This window comes from Schistocerca nitens, chromosome 2 (assembly GCF_023898315.1).
Source record: "Schistocerca nitens isolate TAMUIC-IGC-003100 chromosome 2, iqSchNite1.1, whole genome shotgun sequence".
Lineage (NCBI taxonomy): Eukaryota > Metazoa > Arthropoda > Insecta > Orthoptera > Acrididae > Schistocerca > Schistocerca nitens.
This window is the reverse complement of record NC_064615.1, coordinates 1,024,110,524-1,024,132,907: the sequence shown is the minus strand read 5'-3', so window position 1 is coordinate 1,024,132,907 and position 22,384 is coordinate 1,024,110,524. Positions and strand designations below refer to the sequence as shown.

Here is a 22,384-nt window from a genome sequence, read left to right as displayed (position 1 = left end):
TTTAACGTCACTCAAGGTTTGATTATCGTGCTTAAATTGCCGCACACCATCATTGACATTAACAACCGTATCACAGAGTTCCGAACTACTTAACTTCAAAAAGACGGAATTTAAAAAAGTGTCCAATTGGAGTCCGAAAATGTCACTAGCCGGGATTTTCAAATCATTAAGGATCCAATGATGAATTTCGAAAGCGGTAGGACGAGGGACAGATCGGCTAAATTCGCACTGAATATTATTGTTCCGATCTTCACTTTCCATCGTTGTCAGTACGTACCGTGAAAAATCAGCAAAGCAAGCAAGTCGCCTCGCGAACACCACACGCTGCGGCGCGCTGAACGTAAACACCACGGGCCGGCGGAGCGCAGAGCACCGAGGTGTTGCCAGGCGGGCAGCCAGCCAAGTACTAACCGGGCCCGATGATGCTTAACTTCGGTGATCGGACGAGAACCGGTGTATTCATCATGGTATGGCCGTTGGCGCTCATCTAATGTAGGAGCACGGCAGAATCCGCGTTCGGCTTTTCTCCCAACACACAAAATGTTAGTTTTCGACCGCATTTGACGAAAGCACTTCCTTCCGCAACAGCCAGTTCCTCGAGGACGGCGCGGGGGGCGCGCCCGGCGTCCCAGCAGAGCGACGGCCGAATTAGCGGGCGCACCGCCGCGTGTGTGACACGCACTGCTGCTCGTTGCACCTCCTGTCATTCGCTGCGCGCGTGCAGCCTTCGACACTAGCGGAGGACGCATCTTGTCCCTGGTGTCCAGCGGAGGGCCTGTGCGTGGTGTGGCAGTGTCGTGCTGGAGGGCGCCACTGGTAGCATGTGGGCTTCCTCGCCTCGCCTCGCCTCGCGTCGCCTCGCCTCGCCTCACACCAGGTGTGTGCGTAGTTTGCAGTGCATTCGCACCATTCCCATCCCTGTCCCCGTCCCCGTCCCGACTTGTCCCGACTTTGCTCGACTGCCGCTCGCTGCCGCTCGGGTCGTGGTCCATATGACAGCGCAAGCACGACAAACGTCTGCGGGACGAGACGAGACGAGACGACTAAGGAATAAATTCGTGATTACAAAAAATTGGAACTCTACACTCCTACACAAAAATAGGCGGTGACGTGTTTCAGAAATCACCTGCCGATTCGTACTGTTTTGTCGTTTTCAAAGTCTTCTTGGCAAACTTGGTTAGCACATTCTCCCTCAAACTGAGTTAATTACTGCATTTTCGTACCATTACAGTAGTGTAAAAGGCTTAAGGAAGCATCTTTGTCACAACAGAAAGGTAGTTTGAAAATTGGGCTGGCAGGGGTAGCGACATAATAACAAAAAAAAAATGGAAGGCAGCCAACAGCACCCGGGTTTCCCAGGCGGTCACCCATCCAAGTACTAACCGGGCCCGATGATGCTTAACTTCGGTGATCGGACGAGAACCGGTGTATTCATCATGGTATGGCCGTTGGCGCTCATCTAATGTAGGAGCACGGCAGAATCCGCGTTCGGCTTTTCTCCCAACACACAAAATGTTAGTTTTCGACCGCATTTGACGAAAGCACTTCCTTCCGCAACAGCCAGTTCCTCGAGGACGGCGCGGGGGGCGCGCCCGGCGTCCCAGCAGAGCGACGGCCGAATTAGCGGGCGCACCGCCGCGTGTGTGAGACGCACTGCTGCTCGTTGCACCTCCTGTCATTCGCTGCGCGCGTGCAGCCTTCGACACTAGCGGAGGACGCATCTTGTCCCTGGTGTCCAGCGGAGGGCCTGTGCGTGGTGTGGCAGTGTCGTGCTGGAGGGCGCCACTGGTAGCATGTGGGCTTCCTCGCCTCGCCTCGCCTCGCGTCGCCTCGCCTCGCCTCACACCAGGTGTGTGCGTAGTTTGCAGTGCATTCGCACCATTCCCATCCCTGTCCCCGTCCCCGTCCCGACTTGTCCCGACTTTGCTCGACTGCCGCTCGCTGCCGCTCGGGTCGTGGTCCATATGACAGCGCAAGCACGACAAACGTCTGCGGGACGAGACGAGACGAGACGACTAAGGAATAAATTCGTGATTACAAAAAATTGGAACTCTACACTCCTACACAAAAATAGGCGGTGACGTGTTTCAGAAATCACCTGCCGATTCGTACTGTTTTGTCGTTTTCAAAGTCTTCTTGGCAAACTTGGTTAGCACATTCTCCCTCAAACTGAGTTAATTACTGCATTTTCGTACCATTACAGTAGTGTAAAAGGCTTAAGGAAGCATCTTTGTCACAACAGAAAGGTAGTTTGAAAATTGGGCTGGCAGGGGTAGCGACATAATAACAAAAAAAAATGGAAGGCAGCCAACAGCACCCGGGTTTCCCAGGCGGTCACCCATCCAAGTACTAACCGGGCCCGATGATGCTTAACTTCGGTGATCGGACGAGAACCGGTGTATTCATCATGGTATGGCCGTTGGCGCTCATCTAATGTAGGAGCACGGCAGAATCCGCGTTCGGCTTTTCTCCCAACACACAAAATGTTAGTTTTCGACCGCATTTGACGAAAGCACTTCCTTCCGCAACAGCCAGTTCCTCGAGGACGGCGCGGGGGGCGCGCCCGGCGTCCCAGCAGAGCGACGGCCGAATTAGCGGGCGCACCGCCGCGTGTGTGACACGCACTGCTGCTCGTTGCACCTCCTGTCATTCGCTGCGCGCGTGCAGCCTTCGACACTAGCGGAGGACGCATCTTGTCCCTGGTGTCCAGCGGAGGGCCTGTGCGTGGTGTGGCAGTGTCGTGCTGGAGGGCGCCACTGGTAGCATGTGGGCTTCCTCGCCTCGCCTCGCCTCGCGTCGCCTCGCCTCGCCTCACACCAGGTGTGTGCGTAGTTTGCAGTGCATTCGCACCATTCCCATCCCTGTCCCCGTCCCCGTCCCGACTTGTCCCGACTTTGCTCGACTGCCGCTCGCTGCCGCTCGGGTCGTGGTCCATATGACAGCGCAAGCACGACAAACGTCTGCGGGACGAGACGAGACGAGACGACTAAGGAATAAATTCGTGATTACAAAAAATTGGAACTCTACACTCCTACACAAAAATAGGCGGTGACGTGTTTCAGAAATCACCTGCCGATTCGTACTGTTTTGTCGTTTTCAAAGTCTTCTTGGCAAACTTGGTTAGCACATTCTCCCTCAAACTGAGTTAATTACTGCATTTTCGTACCATTACAGTAGTGTAAAAGGCTTAAGGAAGCATCTTTGTCACAACAGAAAGGTAGTTTGAAAATTGGGCTGGCAGGGGTAGCGACATAATAACAAAAAAAAAATGGAAGGCAGCCAACAGCACCCGGGTTTCCCAGGCGGTCACCCATCCAAGTACTAACCGGGCCCGATGATGCTTAACTTCGGTGATCGGACGAGAACCGGTGTATTCATCATGGTATGGCCGTTGGCGCTCATCTAATGTAGGAGCACGGCAGAATCCGCGTTCGGCTTTTCTCCCAACACACAAAATGTTAGTTTTCGACCGCATTTGACGAAAGCACTTCCTTCCGCAACAGCCAGTTCCTCGAGGACGGCGCGGGGGGCGCGCCCGGCGTCCCAGCAGAGCGACGGCCGAATTAGCGGGCGCACCGCCGCGTGTGTGAGACGCACTGCTGCTCGTTGCACCTCCTGTCATTCGCTGCGCGCGTGCAGCCTTCGACACTAGCGGAGGACGCATCTTGTCCCTGGTGTCCAGCGGAGGGCCTGTGCGTGGTGTGGCAGTGTCGTGCTGGAGGGCGCCACTGGTAGCATGTGGGCTTCCTCGCCTCGCCTCGCCTCGCGTCGCCTCGCCTCGCCTCACACCAGGTGTGTGCGTAGTTTGCAGTGCATTCGCACCATTCCCATCCCTGTCCCCGTCCCCGTCCCGACTTGTCCCGACTTTGCTCGACTGCCGCTCGCTGCCGCTCGGGTCGTGGTCCATATGACAGCGCAAGCACGACAAACGTCTGCGGGACGAGACGAGACGAGACGACTAAGGAATAAATTCGTGATTACAAAAAATTGGAACTCTACACTCCTACACAAAAATAGGCGGTGACGTGTTTCAGAAATCACCTGCCGATTCGTACTGTTTTGTCGTTTTCAAAGTCTTCTTGGCAAACTTGGTTAGCACATTCTCCCTCAAACTGAGTTAATTACTGCATTTTCGTACCATTACAGTAGTGTAAAAGGCTTAAGGAAGCATCTTTGTCACAACAGAAAGGTAGTTTGAAAATTGGGCTGGCAGGGGTAGCGACATGATAACAAAAAAAAAAAAAAAAAAAAGGAAGGCAGCCAACAGCACCCGGGTTTCCCAGGCGGTCACCCATCCAAGTACTAACCGGGCCCGATGATGCTTAACTTCGGTGATCGGACGAGAACCGGTGTATTCATCATGGTATGGCCGTTGGCGCTCATCTAATGTAGGAGCACGGCAGAATCCGCGTTCGGCTTTTCTCCCAACACACAAAATGTTAGTTTTCGACCGCATTTGACGAAAGCACTTCCTTCCGCAACAGCCAGTTCCTCGAGGACGGCGCGGGGGGCGCGCCCGGCGTCCCAGCAGAGCGACGGCCGAATTAGCGGGCGCACCGCCGCGTGTGTGACACGCACTGCTGCTCGTTGCACCTCCTGTCATTCGCTGCGCGCGTGCAGCCTTCGACACTAGCGGAGGACGCATCTTGTCCCTGGTGTCCAGCGGAGGGCCTGTGCGTGGTGTGGCAGTGTCGTGCTGGAGGGCGCCACTGGTAGCATGTGGGCTTCCTCGCCTCGCCTCGCCTCGCGTCGCCTCGCCTCGCCTCACACCAGGTGTGTGCGTAGTTTGCAGTGCATTCGCACCATTCCCATCCCTGTCCCCGTCCCCGTCCCGACTTGTCCCGACTTTGCTCGACTGCCGCTCGCTGCCGCTCGGGTCGTGGTCCATATGACAGCGCAAGCACGACAAACGTCTGCGGGACGAGACGAGACGAGACGACTAAGGAATAAATTCGTGATTACAAAAAATTGGAACTCTACACTCCTACACAAAAATAGGCGGTGACGTGTTTCAGAAATCACCTGCCGATTCGTACTGTTTTGTCGTTTTCAAAGTCTTCTTGGCAAACTTGGTTAGCACATTCTCCCTCAAACTGAGTTAATTACTGCATTTTCGTACCATTACAGTAGTGTAAAAGGCTTAAGGAAGCATCTTTGTCACAACAGAAAGGTAGTTTGAAAATTGGGCTGGCAGGGGTAGCGACATAATAACAAAAAAAAATGGAAGGCAGCCAACAGCACCCGGGTTTCCCAGGCGGTCACCCATCCAAGTACTAACCGGGCCCGATGATGCTTAACTTCGGTGATCGGACGAGAACCGGTGTATTCATCATGGTATGGCCGTTGGCGCTCATCTAATGTAGGAGCACGGCAGAATCCGCGTTCGGCTTTTCTCCCAACACACAAAATGTTAGTTTTCGACCGCATTTGACGAAAGCACTTCCTTCCGCAACAGCCAGTTCCTCGAGGACGGCGCGGGGGGCGCGCCCGGCGTCCCAGCAGAGCGACGGCCGAATTAGCGGGCGCACCGCCGCGTGTGTGACACGCACTGCTGCTCGTTGCACCTCCTGTCATTCGCTGCGCGCGTGCAGCCTTCGACACTAGCGGAGGACGCATCTTGTCCCTGGTGTCCAGCGGAGGGCCTGTGCGTGGTGTGGCAGTGTCGTGCTGGAGGGCGCCACTGGTAGCATGTGGGCTTCCTCGCCTCGCCTCGCCTCGCGTCGCCTCGCCTCGCCTCACACCAGGTGTGTGCGTAGTTTGCAGTGCATTCGCACCATTCCCATCCCTGTCCCCGTCCCCGTCCCGACTTGTCCCGACTTTGCTCGACTGCCGCTCGCTGCCGCTCGGGTCGTGGTCCATATGACAGCGCAAGCACGACAAACGTCTGCGGGACGAGACGAGACGAGACGACTAAGGAATAAATTCGTGATTACAAAAAATTGGAACTCTACACTCCTACACAAAAATAGGCGGTGACGTGTTTCAGAAATCACCTGCCGATTCGTACTGTTTTGTCGTTTTCAAAGTCTTCTTGGCAAACTTGGTTAGCACATTCTCCCTCAAACTGAGTTAATTACTGCATTTTCGTACCATTACAGTAGTGTAAAAGGCTTAAGGAAGCATCTTTGTCACAACAGAAAGGTAGTTTGAAAATTGGGCTGGCAGGGGTAGCGACATAATAACAAAAAAAAATGGAAGGCAGCCAACAGCACCCGGGTTTCCCAGGCGGTCACCCATCCAAGTACTAACCGGGCCCGATGATGCTTAACTTCGGTGATCGGACGAGAACCGGTGTATTCATCATGGTATGGCCGTTGGCGCTCATCTAATGTAGGAGCACGGCAGAATCCGCGTTCGGCTTTTCTCCCAACACACAAAATGTTAGTTTTCGACCGCATTTGACGAAAGCACTTCCTTCCGCAACAGCCAGTTCCTCGAGGACGGCGCGGGGGGCGCGCCCGGCGTCCCAGCAGAGCGACGGCCGAATTAGCGGGCGCACCGCCGCGTGTGTGACACGCACTGCTGCTCGTTGCACCTCCTGTCATTCGCTGCGCGCGTGCAGCCTTCGACACTAGCGGAGGACGCATCTTGTCCCTGGTGTCCAGCGGAGGGCCTGTGCGTGGTGTGGCAGTGTCGTGCTGGAGGGCGCCACTGGTAGCATGTGGGCTTCCTCGCCTCGCCTCGCCTCGCGTCGCCTCGCCTCGCCTCACACCAGGTGTGTGCGTAGTTTGCAGTGCATTCGCACCATTCCCATCCCTGTCCCCGTCCCCGTCCCGACTTGTCCCGACTTTGCTCGACTGCCGCTCGCTGCCGCTCGGGTCGTGGTCCATATGACAGCGCAAGCACGACAAACGTCTGCGGGACGAGACGAGACGAGACGACTAAGGAATAAATTCGTGATTACAAAAAATTGGAACTCTACACTCCTACACAAAAATAGGCGGTGACGTGTTTCAGAAATCACCTGCCGATTCGTACTGTTTTGTCGTTTTCAAAGTCTTCTTGGCAAACTTGGTTAGCACATTCTCCCTCAAACTGAGTTAATTACTGCATTTTCGTACCATTACAGTAGTGTAAAAGGCTTAAGGAAGCATCTTTGTCACAACAGAAAGGTAGTTTGAAAATTGGGCTGGCAGGGGTAGCGACATAATAACAAAAAAAAAATGGAAGGCAGCCAACAGCACCCGGGTTTCCCAGGCGGTCACCCATCCAAGTACTAACCGGGCCCGATGATGCTTAACTTCGGTGATCGGACGAGAACCGGTGTATTCATCATGGTATGGCCGTTGGCGCTCATCTAATGTAGGAGCACGGCAGAATCCGCGTTCGGCTTTTCTCCCAACACACAAAATGTTAGTTTTCGACCGCATTTGACGAAAGCACTTCCTTCCGCAACAGCCAGTTCCTCGAGGACGGCGCGGGGGGCGCGCCCGGCGTCCCAGCAGAGCGACGGCCGAATTAGCGGGCGCACCGCCGCGTGTGTGAGACGCACTGCTGCTCGTTGCACCTCCTGTCATTCGCTGCGCGCGTGCAGCCTTCGACACTAGCGGAGGACGCATCTTGTCCCTGGTGTCCAGCGGAGGGCCTGTGTGTGGTGTGGCAGTGTCGTGCTGGAGGGCGCCACTGGTAGCATGTGGGCTTCCTCGCCTCGCCTCGCCTCGCGTCGCCTCGCCTCGCCTCACACCAGGTGTGTGCGTAGTTTGCAGTGCATTCGCACCATTCCCATCCCTGTCCCCGTCCCCGTCCCGACTTGTCCCGACTTTGCTCGACTGCCGCTCGCTGCCGCTCGGGTCGTGGTCCATATGACAGCGCAAGCACGACAAACGTCTGCGGGACGAGACGAGACGAGACGACTAAGGAATAAATTCGTGATTACAAAAAATTGGAACTCTACACTCCTACACAAAAATAGGCGGTGACGTGTTTCAGAAATCACCTGCCGATTCGTACTGTTTTGTCGTTTTCAAAGTCTTCTTGGCAAACTTGGTTAGCACATTCTCCCTCAAACTGAGTTAATTACTGCATTTTCGTACCATTACAGTAGTGTAAAAGGCTTAAGGAAGCATCTTTGTCACAACAGAAAGGTAGTTTGAAAATTGGGCTGGCAGGGGTAGCGACATAATAACAAAAAAAAATGGAAGGCAGCCAACAGCACCCGGGTTTCCCAGGCGGTCACCCATCCAAGTACTAACCGGGCCCGATGATGCTTAACTTCGGTGATCGGACGAGAACCGGTGTATTCATCATTTTTTTTTTTTTTTTTTGAAAATTGGGCTGGTAGCGACATAAAACAAAAAAAAAAAAAAAAAAAAAAAAAAGGAAGACAGCCAACAGCACCCGGGTTTCCCAGGCGGTCACCCATCCAAGTACTAACCGGGCCCGATGATGCTTAACTTCGGTGATCGGACGAGAACCGGTGTATCCATCATTTTTTTTTTTTTTTTTTTTTTCTTTTTTTTTTATAAATTGAATACGGTGATCGGACGAGAACCGGTGTATTCATCATTTTTTTTTTTTTTTTTTTTTTTTTTTTTTTTTTTTTTTTTTTACGGGCCTCCCATCTCCCCTTATAGCCCGGCCTTTACGCTCTCCATGAATTGCCGTCTTTTTGGCGAGCTTCTATGGCTATAAAAGGTACTGGTGGCTCCCTCGAAGTGAAACGGTGGACACCAGCCAATAATCACCGCCAGCGGTGAGTAACAGAAGCGGCAATGAGGCAGTGTGGCGGCCTGGACATGGAACAAAAGGAAATATTCCTCCAATGTGTGAGAAAACGAGAGCTGAATATCCCTCCCATTGATACGCAAAAAAAATAGAAAGAAAAGAGAAAGAAAGAAAGAAAAGACGGCTTCTTGCCGTAACAACCGACAATGACGTCGCCCGTAAATGCAACCAGGACGATGCAACCACCGGAAAAGGAGAAAATCATCGTTAATCAAACGGTCGGGCAAAGAGTGTGGCAGGCAGGCGGCGGCAATGAGGGCAGGGGTCAACTTAGCCTGAGGCCTGGCCACAGTGGCGCCCCCACACCCGCCAGCACTCATAGTGTCCATAAAACAAAATAATGAGTCGTGACACCGGTGTGAAATCCCACACCGACGAAAATTCCAAAGAGTGTCGAGCACAGACAGCAGTAAAGAATCTGGTCACGGCACAAATGGGAAAAAAACGGAGAAATTCCGACACACATGCCAAACAAAGAGTTTGTCAAGATCGTCCAGAAAAAGCCGAAAAGACGTCATAATAAGAAACGTAAACGTCCAATCAATCATCATCACTTGACAGTGTGAGCGAATGATTAGAAAAAACGTAGACGCACTAGACGAACTACATTTTTTTGTTTTTTTTTTGTTTTTTTTGTTTTTTTTTTTTATTTTTATTTTTATTTTTTTTTGCAATGGTAATCTCAAAAAACAACGGAACAATTGATGCCCCAATTGACTTGAATCGAACGGAAAGAAAATAAAAAGCTTTGTACAGAACTAGAAAACAAGCCACGAAAGTACCCATCGTGGAAAGAAAAAAATATAGATATATAGATACAGACATATTTGTATGTACCTAAACAATACGTTATTTACGTATGGGCCGCCAATTTAGCGTGAGCGTCCCGACGGCCGATAAACACAGATTAATTTTGGTATATCCAGAGACGAGGCAGATACACACACACACACACACACACACACACACACACACACACACACACACACACACTCAAAATCAAACACAAACACTCACACACAAACATTTAGAAAAGTTGAAACACGTATGTTGTGCGGCAGCGATGCTGAGACATTGTAGAATCTCTGACCAGAGCAGTTGCGCTCGACTCGCAGTAGCGAGCAGTCAGTCAGTCTGCAGTAGTCACTCCTCAGTAGTGCTTGGAGTCGGTTGCTAGCAGTAGCGGAGAGCAGTCGGCGGGCGTCGGCATCGCAATGGTCGAGATTCAGGACGAGGTATAATTTATTTAAATAAATAATCATGCAGCTTTGCGCTCATCAGATAATGTAACGAACACTCATTGTAATTTAACTTCCAAAAATCGCCCCCAATAATAATTTTGATTTAAAAGCAATTTTTGAGACAATCATTCAAATTTCCTTCCATTTCCTTTTAACAAAGATTTTTAAAAGGTACTTCCAATGCTTTTCATGCAAGCGGCAGAGAACAATAAGAGCAGAATTTTGACATGCAGTTTCACTAAGGTAAGAAATTTATTCTCGTTTCGCACAGGGCAAACACCGACTTTTCGGTTGAATTGAGTTTAGGTTATCATTACAGTTTCATTATCATGGGATTAGCGTTCATTATTTAATGGGAACTTGTACTTGAGTCAGATAGCGAGCTTTCATTTAATTGTCTTTGCCATTAATATTCTTGTGGGGAGTTTACACTTAGCTGTGGCTCCATTACTAATAAATATAGTCTTTTTAAAATTTCTGTGGGGAGGTTACACTTGGCTCCCCACAGAAATTTTAAAAAGACTATATTTATTAGTAATGGAGCCACAGCTAAGTGTAAACTCCCCACAAGAATATTAATGGCAAAGACAATTAAATGAAAGCTCGCTATCTGACTCAAGTACAAGTTCCCATTAAATAATGAACGCTAATCCCATGATAATGAAACTGTAATGATAACCTAAACTCAATTCAACCGAAAAGTCGGTGTTTGCCCTGTGCGAAACGAGAATAAATTTCTTACCTTAGTGAAACTGCATGTCAAAATTCTGCTCTTATTGTTCTCTGCCGCTTGCATGAAAAGCATTGGAAGTACCTTTTAAAAATCTTTGTTAAAAGGAAATGGAAGGAAATTTGAATGATTGTCTCAAAAATTGCTTTTAAATCAAAATTATTATTGGGGGCGATTTTTGGAAGTTAAATTACAATGAGTGTTCGTTACATTATCTGATGAGCGCAAAGCTGCATGATTATTTATTTAAATAAATTATACCTCGTCCTGAATCTCGACCATTGCGATGCCGACGCCCGCCGACTGCTCTCCGCTACTGCTAGCAACCGACTCCAAGCACTACTGAGGAGTGACTACTGCAGACTGACTGACTGCTCGCTACTGCGAGTCGAGCGCAACTGCTCTGGTCAGAGATTCTACAATGTCTCAGCATCGCTGCCGCACAACATACGTGTTTCATAACCCTCCACTGGGGGGGCAAAAATTTGGCAGCGATGGTGAGTCATTTGGACTTGCCATCGTAACAAATTTTTCTTTTAATTAATTAACATTTACAAAATATTTAGATGTATCACATGAATTAAATGTTGTGCGCATGCACCGATTACAAAACATTACAGACAAGACAAAATATAAGTACAAAACAAATCAGGAAAAATGTATATACAGATTATTTGACAAATAATAAGATGCAAGGACGAAATGTATATATAATGAGTAACAAATGACATAAATCATAAAAGTGTACAGAAAAACACAAATCATGTTGAAAAATAATAAGAGTGCACAGGCACTGGAGTTCAGTTGAAAACATATTCACATAAGTGCACATGCACTGAAAACTTTTGAACATTTTTATAACAAATAAACGCAAGAGTAGAAAAATCATCAAATCACAAAAAGTATATACAATATAGATGACAAGAGTGCACACATACTGCACTTCAGAACAAATCAAAAAAATGTCTTTAGTATTTTCACAATAAATAAACATAATAGCAAAAAATCGTGTCGACAGGTGACATAAGTGTACTCGTACTGGAGTTCAACAAATCGAGAAAAAAAATGTATAGGCCATGAACATAAATGATGTTAGCTAAAAAAATGATTTTCACTATTAGGATAGGAAAGGAAGGATTGCATCATGGTTGTAGCACTTTAGTTTGCACATAGCTGCACTGAAAGTCCATATCTTTCCACAGAATCACAACTAAGTGATACAATCTGCAGTTCCGTTCCCAGAAGTATTTATCAGCGTATCAAGACAGTGAAACGTCGTAGTAGTATTCCATACTATCATTTGGCAGTATACCAGGTACACCAAACAGTGGGACCAGAATAACGTCTTCATCGGTTACGGTGGTGGACAGCATGTCGTGTCAACACCACGCTCTTAAGAGGCGGCACACAGTGCTCCATAACAAAGTCTTGATTAGTGATTACATAAGTAGTTTCTTCGCCTACAGTGGTGGACAGCATGTCGTGTCAACACCACGCTTTTAAGAGGCGGCACACCAACGTAGAATTAGTGCAAAAACCAAATATAGTGCTCCATGATAATGAGGATGGACAAGACAAATGGATGTTACAATAATTTCAGGTAGTTAGGTCAGAAGGTGAAGGACATTAACTAACACACAAGTCTTGATTAGTGATTACATAAGTAGTTTGCGGTATCCATACTCTAGTCATTGAACATTTCTGTACCATGAATGTAGTATTACAGAAAAATGTTCATTAATTAATTTAAAGACAAGAGTGGTAATCAATCGCCATCAAGTATTGAGTATTACAAAACATTTTTCCTCATTCAAATGACATATTTACAAGTAACTATTAACACTCAGTGGCCTAGCAACTTTCGATTAGTACAAAATATTTATCATCTTTCAGTATTAATATGGGAAGTCATCATTGAAAACACTAACAAAACGTTAAGTTACATTAATTATTGGCACTCAGTGGCCAGCAAGTATTGAATAGTATAAAACATTATTCATCATTCAGTATTCTTCATATCATTAAGAAATCATTATTAAAAATCAGTTAATTACAGTCATAGCCTTAATAATCATGGGCATAATAAGTAATTACATTAATTATGGGCACTCAGTGGCCAGCAAGTATTGAATAGTATAAAACATTATTCATCATTCAGTATTATTCATATCATTAAGAAATCATTATTAGAAAAATCAGTTAATTACAGTCATAGCATTAATAAGCATGGGCATTATAAGTTACATTAATTATGGGCACTCAGTGGCCAGCAAGTATTGAATAGTATAAAACATTAGTAGCATTAATAAGCATGGGCATTATAAGTACTCTCATTACAATAGATAGTGGCAATTATGTTTTGGTATCATTAAGAAGTCATTATTCAAGTGACATACTATTCAGAGCTGATCAGTGTTATTCAGAATTATCATAAACTAGTGACATTATCTGGGACTGTTAATACATTTTGTTTTTTCTGCTAGCAATGCATTGCTTTGGGTAATTATAAGGGAAAGCAAGAAGAAATAAGAAAAAAAATTGCTTCTAGGTTGTTCCTATAAATGAAAAGATTGTGTAACGTCATTCGTCATGAGTCAGCTGTAGCAAGGTTATCACATTTATAAATGATAGACACAAGTGGGTAAAAAAAAATGCAAGTACTAGAACAGGTATAATAAGTAACAAGTTTAGTAAGTATCATAAAAAGCTTCTCCTGAAAGAAAAATACAAAATGGATTATTGAGCTGAAAGAAGAAACGCAGACTATGCTGAAAAGTAGTGAACTTCGAATTAACAGGTAGTGAAATGTGTATAAAAAATGTGTTCCATAGCTGTCCTTTCCAAAATCTTCAGTCATCCTACTACGCAATATAACACCTGCTGTCAAAGTAAACTGCAACAAATACTTAAATAACTACATAGCATAAATACATAACTTCAACATTATCCTCATCTGTAAAGAAAAACTTCATTATTCATATCATCATAACTCCATCATTATCATCACCTGTAAACAGAAACTTCATTATTCATAGTACCATATTCTTCATCATTGTTCATTATCAGCATTCATTATCATCTGCAAAAATCATTTCATTATTCATCACACAACTATTCCTAATCCCTAGCATATTTCATCACTTAAAACTAAAATGTGTAGTTCTGTTTGACAGCTTGCATCAATCGCCTTGTATTCTGAAAGAAAAAATTAGTTAAGACTGCTATTCTGTGATGTGTATAATATATTCTGGTTAATGCTTGTTAATTCTGATCCATTTACTCGTCCTCATTAGCTTATTGCATCTTCTTTCGTTTATTCCATAGGTGAAATTCCCACTTCTGTTTAATTCATTTCCTGTACGCATCATTTATTTCTGAAATTGATGAACAAAGATTAATGTCTTGCATTTAAATCATATACCCATTAAATAATGACTGGTTAATGGTGACACAGTTAAGCATACAGCATAACATGACAGAAAAACGTAATATGTCAAAAGCATAGACAGTGTTCAAAGGCAAAAAATGTACAGAGAATATCACAATGCAGCAGCAAAAAAGGAAAATGTAAAACAGTCACGATGTTGAGATATCACAAGGCAAAATGTCAAAGTCAAATGGTGTGTGTTATACCTTAACTAGTTCACAGTGCATACAAACAAAACATGAAAACAATCGTACATACATAAGAAAGACAAAATGTGACATTCGTTGTGTTCAGCTTATATGTAGTGTAGTTAATAGATGCGATAATTAAAGACTTCAATGGAGAGAGAATTTGATAAAATTAATGCGTCATTATAGAGAATTGCATAATTATTCATAAAATGCGTAAGTTCATCTGAAAAAATGTGCACGGTCTGATGTGTAACGACAAGAAAAGCGACCTGCTAACCTTACCTTGCCGGGCACTTGCGAAGAAAAAATACGATAATCATCAGTAATTAGTCATGTGAATATAATTGCATAAGTGGTCATAAAATGTGTAAACGGCCTCATAGCATGTTACATCGTAAAGTGGTTTCATTCGATAAAGGGTTTAATGTTTGACACATGATGGTTGCCTTTCGATTTTCTGGTTCTCAGAGTTTCGACGTGTACAACATTGGGGTGAGGAATGCTGCGAATCCGATATGGACCTGCGTATAGAAGTTCAAATTTACTGCACTTACCTTTTAATTTGCTGGATAAATAGTGTGTACGTACTAATATCTTCTGTCCAATGTGAAAGTCTCGGCGTCTACAAACCTGTTTTTGCTGTCTTCTCCGGCGCTCTGCGGCACGTTTGATGTTGTTCAGCGCAATGTCAATTATTTCGTGGTGTCTTAGTCGACGTGATCTAGGAAAATTTACTAACTCTTTGATTTTGTTTGGTGGTTCAACGTTTTTCAGTATAACAGACGGAGATAGCATAGTGGATTCATTTGGAATGGAATTAATTACATCTTGGAATGAGTGTATGTGTGTGTCCCAATTAACATGTCTTTTGTGGCAGTATATTCTACACAGTTTACCAATTTCTTTCATTAGTCATTCACAAGGGTTCGAAGAGGCGTGGTACTTGGATATATAAATCGGAGAAATGTTTCTAGCTCGTAACATGCGTGTCCATATGACAGAACGAAATTGTGATCCATTGTCAGAAATTACTTTCATCACATGCCCTACATGAAATAAGAAATGCTTTACAAATGCTTTCGAAACAGTTTTAGCAGTAGCTTTGCGTAACGGAGTGAAGGTAACAAATTTTGAAGTGAGTTCAACAGCGACAAAGATGTAGCAAAAACCTCTATTAGTTCTCGGAATTGGACCAAAAATGTCTACTGCGGCCATATGTCTTAATTTAACAGGTACAATGGGATATAATGGAGGAATGTGTGAAGTGGTGTCAGACTTAGCTTTCTGGCAAATTTTACATGACGCTAAAACTCGTCGTATACGTTTTTCCATGCTGGCAAAATAACAGTTCTGTCCCAGTATCAGAAAACATTTTCTTGCTCCATAATGTGCGTAGCTTAAATGAGTGTACCAGATTAATTTGTTAACCAGTTCGTCAGGAATGCATAATAACCAATTGTTACTGTCTGGATGAGAGCGGCGAAACAGAATGTCATTGCGTACAGTGTAGTGGTTTCTAATCGTAACATTATTCTTATCTTGCCAAAGGTGTTTAATTTCTTTCCACACATTGTCTTTGCTTTGCTCTCGTGCTATGTCCTGTAATGACGATGAAATAAAATTTTCAAATGCAACTTGTTGAATGTACATGACGCTGAAATTTGCTTTGCAGAAGTTGGTTGCTACGTCTTGCTGATTGTTGCTGAGAGAACGAGAAAGTGCGTCTGCTATAACATTTTGTGTGCCGGGAATGTGAACAATCGTAAAATTAAATTCCTGTAAATACAGTTTCCATCTGCTTAATCTGTCGTGAGTAAATTTAGCTGAAAGTAAAAATTGTATAGCTCTGTGATCTGTGTAAACGGTGGTATGTCTGCCATAAAGAAAGTGCCGAAATCTCGTAAAAGCCCATACAACACATAATGTTTCTAGTTCAGTAACGGAATAATTTCGTTCAGCAGGTGACAAAATGCGGCTTGCAAATGCGATGTTTTTAATTACTATTGAGCCATCTTCTTCAATTTCCTGAAAAATGTGTACGCCTAAAGCTGTGTTGGAACTGTCGGTGGCAATAGAAAAATTTCGAGTAAGATCTGGGTGCGATAAAAGTGGAGCATTCAACAAAGCATGTTTCAGGTTCACGAATTCAGAATGTGCTTGCTTATCCCAAGACCAAATAGTGTTTTTACCTGTTAATTGGCATAATCTAGGCGTGTCTAAAGCAGAATGATGAATAAATTTGCGAAAAAAGTTAATTAACCCCAAAAAGCTGCGTAATTGTTTCTTCGTTGTGGGAACAGTAATGTCACGTAGAGCTTGAAGTTTTTCTGGATCACTCGCAATGCCTTCTGCTGAAATTACGTGTCCAAGAAATTTTATAGAAGTTTTACCAAAATGTGATTTACTGAGATTCACTGTAAGTCCTTGTGCATGAAAAGTTTGCAACAGTTGTTCAAGAATCAGATTGTGTTCAGACCAGTTAGCTTCTGCGATAAGAATGTCGTCTACGTACGTCGTAATTCTGTCTTTCAGTTCTGTCGGAAGTATTGTGTTCAAACCGCGAATAAAAGCAGCAGAAGAAATAGTTAAGCCGAACGGTAATTTACAAAATTGATAACAGTCGCCAAAACAGAGAAAAGCTGTATATTTTCTGCAATTTGGATGAAGTTGAATTTGCCAAAATCCCGATTTCAAATCTAATGTAGAATAAATAGCTGTACCATGAAATTTCTGTAGTAGTTCTTCCAGTGTCTGTGGTCGATCGGTTTCATTAATAATAATGTCATTAATGTGACGTGAATCAAGTACAAGGCGAAGTGAGCCATCTTTCTTCTTAACAATATGCAGCGGGTTTATGTACGGACTAACTGCTGGTTCAATAATTCCTTGATCGAGCATATCCTGCAATTCTTTTTTAACCTGTTCTCTGTGAATATATGGAATGGGATAATGCTTTGCTTTAAATGTGTCGTGCTGTTTCACCTGAAATTCATACATAAAACCGGACATAGTACCAGGAATGTTGTCGAAAACTGGAGCTTGCTGTAAAAGAATTTTATGTAATTGCGTTCGTTCGTCATCTATATTTGCACTGCTTTGTTTAACTTTATCTGAAATCATCTGCATTACGTCGTAGTCAGCTTCGTCTGGAGTATGATAGTTGTGTACGTACGTGTCTGTGAACAATGCGGAATTACAGTCTATGTTACGTGTTGCGGAAATGACCTCTGTGCGGTTAATTGTTTGTTCTTCCGCAGATAAAGAATGCTGAAACTCTAAAGCTAATTGTACATTGTCGTCCTTCAACATTAAATAAGAATTTTGAAAATCGACCACTGCGTCGTGTTGTACCAGAAAGTTCATGCCTAAAATTACGTCTGTTGTCAACAAGGGAACAATCCAAAAATTTGAATGAAAAGTATGACCTCCAATACAAAATGATAAATGCGTCTGTAATTTAACATCCACTCCTTTACTCGATACCGCTCCTTTCACTTTTGTTTTGCCTAATGGTAATGTGGGATAAGTGTTCTCTTTGTTACATTCGTTAAAAGTTTCCTCATTTATTACTGACATAGGTGATCCGGAATCAATTACTGCTGAAAATTTTGATGAACCTATTTTAATTTCGATGACAGGATGTGAAATGATTTTTTGAACAACTGGTTTTTCCTGCAAAAGAGTGTCTCTGATGTCGTCAAACGTAATTACATTCTCGTGAACAACACTTTGTGTGTCAAAACTAGTGCTTGTGTTATTGGAAGATGCGTCCTGTACAGTATCTAGTCAGATTCTATCTGACGTGTTATTATTTTCTGGATGATGTTGTGGCATTTCTACAATTTGAACAGTTCTATTACTTCTTCCAGACGCATTACGCTCTGGATGATACCTACTGTCGGGTTCATTCATGAGAATAGGTTCTTGTCGATAATTTTGCTGTTGGTATGACCGACTGTTGTTAGATATACGCTGAAAACTATCGTCATTATTTTTACGTCTATCGTAATAGTCATTCCTATACGGTGCATTGCGATTGGAATTGAAAAACTGTCTTCTCTGTACGTAGTTATTTCCTTGCTGCCGTGCGTTACTATTTGTTGTACCAGGGACTATACATGTACGCGGCGAAACATTAAAGCTTGTACATTACATTGTTGGTCAGGAATGCTAAGCGGTTGACTTTCATGCTGTTGTGGTGGAAAACGTCTATTGTTACCAAAAATGTGGTTGCTGTTACTGCTAATTTTACATATACTGATGATTACGATTTTATCTGATATTAAAATTACGCTGGTAGTTCTGGAGTGCCTAATGAAAATTGTCACATTCGGTAAAATTGTCATATCCGGTGTTCAGTACATATTCTTAATTCTAGGTAGAGCAAAAGTTAAAGAGCTGTTTTGATAGATATAAAGGATAGTAGAAGAGAAGGCAGCAGTGCAGAAAACTAAAGATGAAAACAGCACTACTACAGCTCGGGGCCCTATGCTCGCTACGGCACATATTCATTAAAGCGTAATGAATCCCCTGAGGTCTATTACGCACTGCAAATAAATTTTAGCTTTAGCGTTACAGGCAATAGCGGTAAAATTTCAGAAATAAATTGCTGTCTCAGTGCTAATTGTCGTTTCTGTAGTACACTCAATGCTGATGAAAATACAAAAGCAAATTGTCGTATCAGGTTCAAAGTTTGTTTCACTGTTACAGACCAAGCTGGTGAAAGTACAAAAATAAATTGTCGTATACAGTTCAAATCGTGTATCTGTACTCTGTCATTATTATGTTCCTTAGATTTTTTTACAAATGCAAATTGCTCGTAATGTACATTCTCGTCACTGAATTTAAGAAAACGTTCAGGTTTGTGCGAGAATCTGTTTGTCTGTGTCATTTCGGATTTCAAATTGCGTATCCTTTCAGGTTTTAAGTCGCGTAGCTTTTCGGATTTTAAGTCGCGTAATCTCTGTAGATTGCTCACATTATACGCGCTGCGTGACTCTGACAAATGCTCGAAAAGTGGTGTCTGCTGTGCTGTGTTATTAACTGAAGTGTTTTTCATCTCTGTTACTTCTTGCTGTAAACTTGACAGTTTTCGACGCAATGTGTTATTAGACGAATCAATCTCATTAATTGTCTGCTGTAAATTTTGAAATTCCGGTGTTTGATTAAATGAAACCGGTGTAGTATCGTCTGATTTACTGTCATTAGTATTTTCAATGATGTCAATACGACTGGCCAATTCATCACATTTTTCAGTCAGTATTTTTACCTGATCATCGGTTTTAGTGTCAGTGGCATTAATCTGGTTTTGCAATTTACTTGTAGTTTCGTTCAGTTTTCTAACATCAGAATCCTGTGTTAGTTCTAATTGTTCGAGTCTATCGGTCACTGTTTGAAAATCTGTTATGTATGTGTCTGTTTTCGATTTCAGATCAGAAATTTCGTCACGTAATTCTGTGTTTGACTGTTCGATGGTATTAATTTTGTCCGAAACTGTGGCAATATTATTGTCTACATACGTTTTTGCCTTCGCAAACATTTTACGTTTGTCTTCTTGTCTCTGTGCAGTGATTGTTTCCATTACCTGGCGTTTTACTTTATTTTGATCATCAATAAATTTACGAAAACGCGTATTACTGTTTTCTATGTGAAGACTAAGACGTTCGTTAATTTGTGTGTTCTGTTGTTCGAATTTTGCGTCAATCTTTTCATCCATTGTGCGCGAAAGTTCTACCGTCATTGCTTTAAACTCGTCGCGTAATTGTGTAGCTTTTTCAGAGCATTGTTTAGCGACTGCGCTAATTTCCGCTCTAAGTGTTTCTGTTGTGGCTGTTTGCATTTCCCTTAAATCTTGAGCAACAGTTCTAATCTCTTCGCTACTTTTCTTTGAACAAGCTTCAATTTCCTCGCGTAACTGTACTTTAGTGTCATGACATTGCGCGGCAACGGCTCTAATTTGTTCACTAAGCTGCCTAGAATTGTTGTCTAATTTTTCATTAAGCTTGTCTTGTTTTTCGTTCTGTTGTTTGACCTGTTCACTAAGTTGTCTGAGATTTTCATCATTCTCGTCTAATTTTTTACTCTGTTTGTCTTGTTTTTCATTAAGATTGTCTAATTTTTCATTCTGTTGTCTGGCCTGTTCACTAAGTTGTTGTTTGAAATCTTCACTCTGTTGTTTGTTTGATTCAAGAATTTGTAGTAATAATGCCCTAATTGGATCCGACACAAAGTTAGCATTTCTATTCTCTGTGCTGTTTGACGGTGTATTTGCAATTGTCTCGCTTTCCTTAACCATTTGGTTATTCTGAGATTCACAAAAAGGTTTATCAGTCGGATGTACACTGTCAGACACTATTTCGGAATTAAATAAATCCGGCGTACTTTGTGTATCCTGCTCATTTTCATTAGACAAATTTGTGTGTTCGTCACGTGAACTTAGTAAACCGGTTGTGTTAAGCTGCGTAGCGCTCATTACAATAGAGCGTCCCGCGTCATCGATTGTCGTCAAATTAACAGAGGAGACAATTGAGTTCTCTTGTTCATCATTAAGACAAAAGTCATCATGAGTGGTTGCAACGCACTGATTGTCAGTGAACGCAGGATTGTCATCATTGCACTGCGTGTCACTAGTACTATTGGTGAAGTTATTTAATTCGGTCATTTCGTTCATGATACCTCGCGATACACTATTCACAGTCTTTCGCGGCATTTTCACAATAGTCACAATTAATCACAAAACAAATAAGCACAATGCAAAATCAACACACAAATACAACAGAGCAACGAATTGCCGATGATCTGAGGAAAGAAAGTCACAAATTAGTAAACGCGTTGCGCCAAATTATAATTATATTTAAGCAAATAAGAGCAGATATCTGACTGTTTTTCAAAAGATTCACACGAAATACGATCCTGGACTGGGTGTCGCCAAGTGTAACCTCCCCACAAAAATTTTAAAATTAATAATATTTATTTATTAGTAATGGCGCCACAGCTAAGTGTGAACTCCCACAGAAATTTTAAAAACAATATTTATTAGAAATAGTGCCATAGCTAAGTGTAACCTCCCCACAAGAAAAATGAAAATGACAATACTTAATGGAAATGGAGCCAGAGCTAACTGTAGGTTCCCGACAAAACTATTAATGACAAAGACAATTAAATGAAAGCTCGCTATCTGACTCAAGTATAAGTTCTCCACACAAAATATAAGATAATCCCATGATAATAAAACTGTAATGATAACCTAAACTCAATTCAACCGAAAAGTCGGTGTTTGCCCTGTGCGAAACGAGAATAAATTTCTTACCTTAGTGAAACTGCATGTCAAAATTCTGCTCTTATTGTTCTCTGCCGCTTGCATGAAAAGCATTGGAAGTACCTTTTAAAAATCTTTGTTAAAAGGAAATGGAAGGAAATTTGAATGATTGTCTCAAAAATTGCTTTTAAATCAAAATTATTATTGGGGGCGATTTTTGGAAGTTAAATTACAATGAGTGTTCGTTACATTATCTGATGAGCGCAAAGCTGCATGATTATTTATTTAAATAAATTATACCTCGTCCTGAATCTCGACCATTGCGATGCCGACGCCCGCCGACTGCTCTCCGCTACTGCTAGCAACCGACTCCAAGCACTACTGAGGAGTGACTACTGCAGACTGACTGACTGCTCGCTACTGCGAGTCGAGCGCAACTGCTCTGGTCAGAGATTCTACAATGTCTCAGCATCGCTGCCGCACAACATACGTGTTTCAAAGTTCAATTCACGTTGGTTTCTGACGAAAAATTTGCGTCGACATGCTGCATAAGGTACACTCCTAGATTCAGTTACAGTAAAAAAAAAAAAAAAAAAAAAAAAAAAAAAAAAAAAAAAAAAAAAAAAACCAGTCCTGCGCATCAAATTAGTGACGTAGTAGGAAATTTTTTTTTTTAAGTCATTTATCCAAGTATCGTGTTACGTTCCATAGAAAGACAAAACAAATTTGAAGAAAAAATAAGACATGTTCGGGAAAACAATGTTGTCATCACAGCAGTTTTTCAAAAGCATAAGTGAGAGCAATTGTTAAAAA

General features: G+C 43.3%; 7 non-coding genes and 3 pseudogenes across 7 annotated transcripts; all 10 read right to left on the bottom strand.

Moving 5' to 3' along the window:
• Positions 1 to 361: 361 nt before the first annotated feature.
• Positions 362 to 481, bottom strand: LOC126238367 (5S ribosomal RNA; annotated as a pseudogene).
• An 853-nt stretch (positions 482 to 1,334) lies between these two features.
• LOC126238496 (5S ribosomal RNA) lies at positions 1,335 to 1,453 on the bottom strand. Its single transcript, XR_007545333.1, has one exon. It is a non-coding gene; the product is annotated as a 5S ribosomal RNA (ribosomal RNA).
• An 852-nt stretch (positions 1,454 to 2,305) lies between these two features.
• On the bottom strand, positions 2,306 to 2,424 carry LOC126238484 (5S ribosomal RNA). The gene has a single exon (XR_007545332.1). It is a non-coding gene; the product is annotated as a 5S ribosomal RNA (ribosomal RNA).
• An 853-nt stretch (positions 2,425 to 3,277) lies between these two features.
• Positions 3,278 to 3,396, bottom strand: LOC126238472 (5S ribosomal RNA). The gene has a single exon (XR_007545331.1). It is a non-coding gene; the product is annotated as a 5S ribosomal RNA (ribosomal RNA).
• Positions 3,397 to 4,258: 862 nt separating this feature from the next.
• Positions 4,259 to 4,377, bottom strand: LOC126238461 (5S ribosomal RNA). Its single transcript, XR_007545330.1, has one exon. It is a non-coding gene; the product is annotated as a 5S ribosomal RNA (ribosomal RNA).
• Positions 4,378 to 5,229: 852 nt separating this feature from the next.
• On the bottom strand, positions 5,230 to 5,348 carry LOC126238449 (5S ribosomal RNA). The gene has a single exon (XR_007545329.1). It is a non-coding gene; the product is annotated as a 5S ribosomal RNA (ribosomal RNA).
• An 852-nt stretch (positions 5,349 to 6,200) lies between these two features.
• On the bottom strand, positions 6,201 to 6,319 carry LOC126238437 (5S ribosomal RNA). Its single transcript, XR_007545328.1, has one exon. It is a non-coding gene; the product is annotated as a 5S ribosomal RNA (ribosomal RNA).
• Positions 6,320 to 7,172: 853 nt separating this feature from the next.
• Positions 7,173 to 7,291, bottom strand: LOC126238425 (5S ribosomal RNA). Its single transcript, XR_007545327.1, has one exon. It is a non-coding gene; the product is annotated as a 5S ribosomal RNA (ribosomal RNA).
• Positions 7,292 to 8,143: 852 nt separating this feature from the next.
• On the bottom strand, positions 8,144 to 8,262 carry LOC126237775 (5S ribosomal RNA; annotated as a pseudogene).
• A 63-nt stretch (positions 8,263 to 8,325) lies between these two features.
• LOC126237781 (5S ribosomal RNA) lies at positions 8,326 to 8,444 on the bottom strand (annotated as a pseudogene).
• Positions 8,445 to 22,384: the final 13,940 nt, after the last annotated feature.